Below are 9,160 nucleotides of genomic sequence, written 5' to 3'. Positions count from 1 at the left end.
TGAGTTAGAATTCAGGCTTTGTTTCTACTAAAAGAGGGAGTGTGGCTGGTTGTTGCAAACTTCTTGGTGCAGAAATCCTTTGATCTTGCAGCTGTCCAAGTAAATCTGGTCAAGACGTTCCTGTAAACCTCCAACAAGACAAATGTTACTCTTTATTCTGCAACATTTTATTTCTATATGATTAGAAAAGTATTACACTTTTCAAAGTTCAAGCCTTGAGAATAGGTTGTCCTGTATATTTCAGGCTATATTCAACATTCTTTCACAGAGGTGCAGAGTCAGGATGACTAATCACAGGCAACAGAGCACAAGGGTTAGAACTAAAGGAATAGATCCAACATGGAGTTAGGTTTATTCTTCTCTGTGACAGTAGTGTTTGCTCAGAACTTGAGTTCAAATTTTGGATCTTCCACTGGCTAGTTGTACCAGTTTGGGTAAATTATTTATTCACTCAATGCTTATTTCTGATCTGTGATACTGAGATTATAAAAATGCATTTCTCAAGGTTGCAAATTCACTTGTTCATCATATACTGATTGAGACCCTGCTTCTTGACAGACACGACTCTAAGTTCTAGGATATAATGATGATCAACAAATACCCAGTGTACACAAACTATGTTCAAGTGAAGGACATTGACAACAAGCAAAAGAGATATGTCAGTATAAGTGCTATCAACACAATAAAAGGTAAATGTTTGTCAAGAAAGTCAACTCCAAATTAGCAAGCCATGCAAAAAAAAGGAATTTTTTTTTAGGCAGAATAAAAATAAGGTATAAAGACCTTGAGATGGTGTGTGTTGAAATTCCAGTTGTTGAAATTATCTGAGCAAGAAGAAGGATAAGTGATGTGATCAGCAAAGGTCAGGAGACAAATAATATGGTGTCCTTTGGGGCCCTTCAAAGAACTCAAGTGTTTATTCTGTGTGAGGAGAAGGTATGTCCCTTCAGCAGAAAGTGACGTGACTTCAATTTTGAATTGAATATTTGTAAACAATGGAACATTGGAAAGTCAAGAGTGAATGCAGAGAAATAGTGCAAGATATAGGAGTGGCCCATGCAGTGATTACAGCTTAGACCGGAGCAGAAATGTAAAACTAATGGGGAAGGAAAAATATAGAAAGATAACTGGATGGTAAAGCTAAAAGAACAGTCTCGTGAATAGATTATATGTAGGGTATGAAGGAAGGGTGAATGAGAAGTTTTTGCTTTGAAGTAAGTGTCAGTGCTGGGAGAGAGGGATCATGTATCAAGAGTTCTGTTAGAGTGGAGATCAAAGTGGAGATTTTAAGAATATCTAATAATTATTAGTCTTGAAACTATATTTCACACATTGTGAGAACTCAAAGAATTACAGCTATTTCTATGACTATTTCTGCCTCCTGATCTGACATAACAGTGACACAGAAGGTGAATATGTGCACAGAAGAGCGAGGATGAAGGTGCTGCATGGGGACAACAGCACTACAGTGCGGAAGGCTCAAAGTATCCTAGACAAAATTCCTTTCGAAGTAGCAGCATCTGGCATTTGCTGGATTAGCATTTATTACAAGGGGTGGATGTATGGAAATTGAGGATTCAGAAGTCCCCTTGTCAATTCTCTATGTTTCATTAAAGACAAAATTAGATTAATAAGAGGTATTTTTATTCAAGTAGCCACTCAGGGCAAAAAAACACCTTGGTAAGATTTTCTACTTTTTTCTCCCTGTATAATCAAAACTGTTTCTATATTTAGGTCTAGAGAATATACTTTCTAACTCAGCTAGAATCCTTCTAAAATTGTCTATGGTGTTTACAAATGTGAATAATTTTGTGTCAAAGACTACTGTGGAGAGTTTCAATTAGCCTTTCAAATTATCTTTACTGAGATAGGCTAAAGTGCTTTCAACATGAGTGGAGACATAGGTGCTCCAATCTATTTTGAATTTATATTAGGAGACATTTCTAACAAAAGAGAGACCTAGAGAACAAAACCACAGATATTTATGTCCCTACCATCCACTTTTATCAAACACTAATATTAACATTTTTCCATAATTGCTTCAGAATTTTTTAAGGAATAAAAGACTATAGATGCATTTGAAATCCTTATGGGCCTCTCCCAGATATTCTTCTGGTCTATCCCAAAAAGAATAATTACCTTGACTTGGTGTTTAATTTTCCCCTGTACCTCAAAAACAGTCTCTAATATTTTTGCAAGTATACTAGCTTTATCTAAAGAGTAACATTCCATAATTCAGTCATTTTCACTTAACTTTACATTTGTGAAAGTTAGAGCCATGTTGATATATGTGCTTTTTGACCATTTGTTTTTATTTTTGGAATATGCTATAATGCATTAATATAGTACAGTAATTTATTTTTCCAATTTTTAGATTTTCAGTCATTCAAATTTTTCAATATTAAAAATGAGGCTACAAAGAACTTTTGCCTACATGGTCATTTTGTGTACAGATTCAATATTTCCTTTCAGGCAGAGAATATTCCCAGTGTGACACTAATGGATTTTGGGTACACCGATATGGTAGCACCCTTGGGCCTCTGAGCAGCTGGTACCAAAGGGGAAAGAGCCCAGACTGCTTGCCCCTAGAACAGTACAATTTATTTACTCTAGTGGATTTTCAAACATCATTTTCTTGACAAGGAAATATTTGAAAAATGCCATTTAGTTTATATAGCCTAAAAGTATACTTTCTGGTAAGGAGTTGTGCAGGAAAGAGTTAACATAGCAAGCTTGAATGTTATTCTCTGGAAGGCCTGTTTACAAAGTTGGTCCTTATCTGGCATCTGGGAACAAGGATTTCCAGAAGATTTCATCATGCCCGGACCTGTTAAAAGGGGCTCACTATTCCTAAAATGTTTGAACAAACAATGTGGTTCATATCAAATACCTGCTTTCCTTCTGGGACGCTAGAATTTTGATTCCTGATAGGCAAAGGGCAGCTACCTGACTAGCCCCGAGTAAAAATCCCAGAGCAGGGAGATACTAATAAGCATTTTTTTTTTTTTTTTAAACTACCAATTTGCTTGAGAGGTTAGCATTTCACATTGATATTACAACAGCATCCTGCTGGGGGAAGTAAGTGCATCCTATGCAATGCCATTGGGGCAGAACTCTGAAAACTTGTGCTGGGTTTGGCCCAGACTTCACTCCTGTGCGTTTTCTCGGTATTCTTTTTACTGTAGTAAACTATAGCCTTGATTATGACTCTATGCTGTCTCATGAGTCCTCCTAGAAAATTATCGTATCTGGAGGTGTTCTTGGTCACATTTTTCTTACTGTGTAAGCTCTACTAGAAGCAGTTCTTGGTTGTGATTTATAAAGCATGTCCATTCTGTTCTTATAATCCAGAAGACTCTAATTCTTTATTTGGATCCCAGAGTCTTTACTACAGATCCTCCAACATGAGGAAGTTTCCTCCTGGTAGGTGACACAGTGAATGAGCAAGCAGTCTGGCTAGCAGAGAGGCTCTGGAATCAGAGACTATCGTTTCTGACATGCATTGTTTTTTTTCTGAGCATTCCTAACGATTCACTTGTCTGTTCACTTGTTTAATCTTAGATCATGATCATTTTTTCTACTTCAGAAATTTCCTCGTTTCAAATTGTGATCAACGTCTATAACACCCCTCCTCTCCATTACTATTAATTATTCTGTGATGATTTACTACTGATTACTTTTGTACTCCAGTTATCAATCAGCACCCCCCAAATAAGTCATTAAATATGTGCATAAAATAATATTTTGTCCCAGTAGTTTAAGAATATTGACAATTTTAACTGATTGCTTTTTCTTCACATTATTCATAGCACTACTGAACTGAAGATAGATGATAGATGGATGATAGATAAATAGATAGATGATAGATAGGTAGGTAGATAGATAGATACTGACCTTATGCTACAGAATATCTCAAGCCAATGGAAGAGAATTTAAATAGATCATTGATGAGTTAATATCCTCATCTGTTGTTCTGTTTTATAATTAATTACTGGCTACTGTAATAAGAGGCTTTACTTTGAATAAAGATATTAATAAATCCACCTGTTTGGATTTCACTATTGTTTTTCTCTCCAAGAAATCATGTTTTGCCAATACCTTATTATGAAAGAAATTTCTAATCAAAGAAGTTTCTCTTAATTAAAAAACTTCATGAATAAAAAGGTAATGAAGTTACTCATTATTCTTCTGTTTAAAAAAAATTAGCCAGATTTCAAATTTTGCTCCCTACAGAACACCCTGGGCCACTTTATTCAAGGTAATGCAACGTTATTTCTGAGAGTAAATTTGGCAGCTTGGTATCTTCTTTAGTTGTTTCCCAGTCCATGAATGCATTTGGCAAGTCACATTCTATAAATCTTATCTCCCCAAGTAGGTTGTAAATTCCTGGAAGATAAGAAGACACCATATAAAAAACTAAGATAAAGTGTCATAATGATAACTGGTGTAGTGATAAGGGCACAGTAGCTACACACACACACACACACACACACACACTGCATTGCTAAATGCACAAATAAGGGAATTACTGTTGATGAAGACTAGAAAATGTATGTGGGCTTTTTGAAGGTACACATATGAGTTACCAAAGGGAAGATAATCTTATGATGGCTCTCTTTTCTCTAAATTTGTGAACAATATTCCTTTCAAATACCTCATCTCAGATAACTAGAGCCTAAGATAGTGAGTGCACTGCTATGGCTTCCAGACTTGTAAAAACAGTGATGCATCACTTTTAGAAGTGACTTTTCAAAGTGTTCTGATCCAGTTTCACTTTAAGGCCACGCTTGCTGTGGTCCATCGCTCTTCTGTTTACTGCACAGCATCCACTTAGATGCCCTGCAGTAACTGTTAATGTAACTGCTTTTGAAAGAGTAGGGTTGGCCAGGGATAGAACACATTGTCTGCATTAGAACTCATTTAAAAGTCAAGTGTTTGGATGTTAAAACCAGTACAAACCTCAGGGACCTAACACTTAGACAGCAATTCATTGGCATTATGAGGAAAAAAAAAAAACAAGAAAGCTTCAAGCACTGTCACAGGAAATGCTGGGCAGTCCCAGAAAACATTGCATAGAAAAGATTAATAAATAGGCAAGAGTTTTCATCGTGTGCTTTACTGGATAAAGGTAATGAAATGGTAATGAAAATTATACACTTTTTTGAATAGATGTGTTAGCACTGTCAAAGGTGAATTCAACTCATATATTTGGCCAAAACAATCAGTTTACTGAGTGTCAGTGAATCCTGTAATTTCAGACAGGAAAGACCTATGAAGAACACCTAGTTTGGAGATTTCAAAATTGTATGAACATTGAAAACCTTTTTTAAAATAACATCAAACCAAAAGTTGTATTTTCTATTTCCACTGATTTAGAAAAAAAAAAAAAAAAGATTTAAAAATCTAGTATGTTTCTATAGTGTTATTAAATTTACACACACATTTTCAAGATATTCTCTCTACTCAGTACACATTTGAGACTTGGGGCACGTATGGATTCACTGACCACTTTAAATTATACAATTACTATCCTTTCTCACTCATTTAGATTTCCTGACCAATAACTTGGGACCTGTGATATAGAACAAGAAAAATCCAGGAAATAAGTGATTTATGTACAAACACAGATATTCTTATTGGCAAAGCCAGGACTCAGTATCAGTTCTGATTTTCAAGACTGCTTCCTGAAAATTAGTGCTTGGCGTCATGCTAAGGATCATTGTTATATGGACAGAAAGCATGGATAAACCTTAGCCTGGCTCGTATTTCAAAACAAAGAAAATACTGTTACTAAAATCAAGGTCAATTTCATCTGACCCTTCACTTTCTAATTTAGGTAATGAGATTCTTCCCAGGATGGGAAGAAATGGGCTCACAAAGAAGAGTGGTAGAGCAGAGGAAAATACTTCTGGTCTTCTCTTGTCAATTACCCTTTATTTATATCTCTTCTGACTCATTTACTTTCACTCACCATTGGTTCCAAGAACAGTAGCTCTGAAGGTTCAGGTCTTTTTTCTAAGTATCTTTCTGAGGGTCTTACTGTTATACAGTTTCCTTTGCAGCCAGTGGTAAGTTTTGAAGTAAGCACAGCAATTTTGTATTAAGACTTGGTATTCTGATCTCAGCAAGAAGCAGGTGATACAAGAAAAGCATTTTTCTGAGGGCAGAGAGATTGATTTACGGACAAAGATTGGATCTACGATAGATGTGGCTTAGCTAAATGAGAACTGTAAAAGATAGCTTTCTACTATTATTCAAAGGCTGAGGGACCCAGCAGAGAGTGTAATTTTAGCTAGGTTTGAAATGAGTAAGGGTGGAGTGGGGTGGGAAATACTGTTAAAACAAAACATCATAGTGCAACTAGAGAGAAAAATATGCACTCCACCTATATAAAGTTAATAGTAAATAAGCAAACAATATGTTGAGAAGGGAGAAGGTAAGTTGGAGAAACACTTCTTTTATGGGAGGGCTATTGTTTGGGGAAAGGAGTTTTTCTGAGTAGGGAGGGCAATGTAAGAAATTCACTGGGATCCAGAATAGATAGAGCACAGAAAGGTTAACTGATGGCGAGAACCTAACTATCCTCCTACATTTCTTAAACATTAGACTAAGAAAAATCCCAAGCTCTCCTCTGCCTCATGGAGGAATATTTAATTCTAAATCCAACAACATATTAATAGTTATTGAATTCCTAAAAATTTATATGAGCATTTTTTGTGAGGTATGATCAATGAAAGTATGAAACCCCCTGATTATGAAAGAAGAAATTCTACAGAATATGGTTAAAAATAGAGTTTTGAATATACTGACTCCTAAAGGCTTCAATTTCACTGTAATAAGATGGAATATTTCATTTAAAGTCAAATCAACTTTAGCAAAAACATAGCTATTCATTAATATAGATTTATAGCACTAAAACTCAACAAAAATAAGAAGGAAAAGAAAGAATATATAAATCTTTCTCTTATTAGCTTAAAGGGTCATTTTACAAGCTAGTATAAAACTATATAACAATTCTCTACAGTCCTTCCTTCTGACTCCCATTTGCCACCAAGAACTGATTTGCTTATTAGGTCAGGCAACGATTTGCAGAAATGTCACTTACTAGACTAAGGGTCTTTCTGCAGTGCTGTTACACTGTCATGTCCTTTGCAGCCAGGGGTAAGTTTTTGAAGTGAGTCTGCAATTTTGTACTGAGAGTTGCTATTCTGAACTCAGTGAGGAAAACCATCAAACTAGAAAGCAGGTGACAGTTTTGTGACTAAGGGCAGAGAGATTGATTTATGGACAAAGACTGAAACAAACCACAATGGGTGTGGCTTACCTAAATGAGAACTATAAATGACAGCTCTCTACTAATATTTAAAGGCTAAATAGCCCAGGCAGAGTGCAATTTTAGTCAGGTTGAAATAAGTAATAGGAGAAAAAAAGGATCGAAAAATATCAGCGTGTCTAACTAGAAGGAAACATCACTATGAATTAGTTTACAAGGAAGAAAAGAGAGTGCTTTATTTATACACGTGTTTTTTTTAAATAACAGTTTAAGTAAGGAACTCTTACACTTTGAAATGGAACTTCAATTTTAAATAATACTATTTAGAAAGATGCTAATGAAGAATGGTATGACCCAGTAAGTAAATAACTTCTGGGATGAGAAGCTTCTGGGATAGCTGGCCATTAATGGTTTAGGGCTTATTACACCTTAATAAATAGAATTTTAATGCAGTTAGTTTGGAAAACACAGGAGGGTTGTTATATCACCTATAGGTAGAGGCAGTCTTTCATAACTGGTGAAATTAAGAACCAAAATGAGTTTTTGAAAAATGCTGGAGGTTAAAACATATAGAACAATGTCATCAATATGAAATAACTGATTCTTATGCACTACTGTATAATCTTTATTACCTGATCTACTTCACTCCATTTCTACATCTCTTACAGTTATTTTTCATGAGGTTTAGTTCCCACCAATTGCTTATTTTCATTAATCTTTTAGACTCTAAATCTCTTACATAAAATACCTAAGATTTCTTGAAATTCTTGTCCTTCTGTTATTTTCTTTTTGTAAAATCTAATCTTTAATGTTTTCTTTACTGAGGAAACTGGTGGCAAATTTCCTTAATCTTTTATGAATGAAAATATTTTTATTTTGCCTGCATATTAATACTATTTTATTTGACATAAAAATCAAAGTTTATGAGCAGTTAAGATTTTAATTTATCATTCTTTATAATGTATTTGTTACTAAAGAGAATTTTTTTTTTTGGCTTTTCTAGATGGTCATATAGTTGGAATGATACATAAGTAGCCTTTTCAGATTGGTGTTTTGTACTTATTAATATGCATTTAATTTTCCTTCATGATTTTTTGTGGCATAATAGCTCAGTTCTTTATATCAGTAAATAATATTCCATTGTATGGGTGTCCCATAATTTGTTTGTTCATTCATTTATCCATCTTTTGGAGGACTTCTTGGATGCTTTCAAGTTTCAGAAATCATGCCTAAAACTCTAAAGCTCTGTGCAGGTTTTTGTGTGGACATAAGTTTTCCACTCATTTGAATAAATACCAGAGAGTTTAATTGCTGGATTTTATAGAAATGCTTAGTTTTATTAAAAAAATAGCCAACTGTCTTCTAAGATGGCTGTACTAAATTGCATTCTCACCAGCAATGAATGAGAATGCAATTGCTGCTTCACATATGCAAGCATTTGGTGTTGTCAGTGTTTTGCATTTAGTTTTGCATTTTAGTCATTTAGATAGATATGTATTGGTATTTCCTTGTTTCAATTTGCATTTCCCTGATAACATGTGGTGATGAGCATCTTTTCATATGCTTATTTGCTATATGTATATCTTCTTTGGTAAGATGCATCTTAAGGTCTTTGGCTTAAGGTCTTTCAATTGGCTTATTTTCTTAATGTAGAGATTTAAGAGTTCCTTTCTGTATTTTGGGTAACAGTCCTTTATCAGATAAGTTTTTGTGAACATTTTCTCCCAGTCTGTGTAGCCAGTCTTTGTATTCTCTTAACAGTGTATTTTACACAGCATAATTTTAAAAATTTAATGAAGTCCAACTTAATGATACTCTTCTTACATGAATTGTACTTTTGGTGTATCAAAAAAGTCATCACCAAATCCTAGATTTTCTCTAAGTTAT

Source organism: Bubalus bubalis, chromosome 6 (genome assembly GCF_019923935.1).
Source record: "Bubalus bubalis isolate 160015118507 breed Murrah chromosome 6, NDDB_SH_1, whole genome shotgun sequence".
Taxonomy (NCBI): domain Eukaryota; kingdom Metazoa; phylum Chordata; class Mammalia; order Artiodactyla; family Bovidae; genus Bubalus; species Bubalus bubalis.
The sequence above is the reverse complement of the archived record's forward strand: the minus strand, read 5'-3'. Positions refer to the sequence as shown.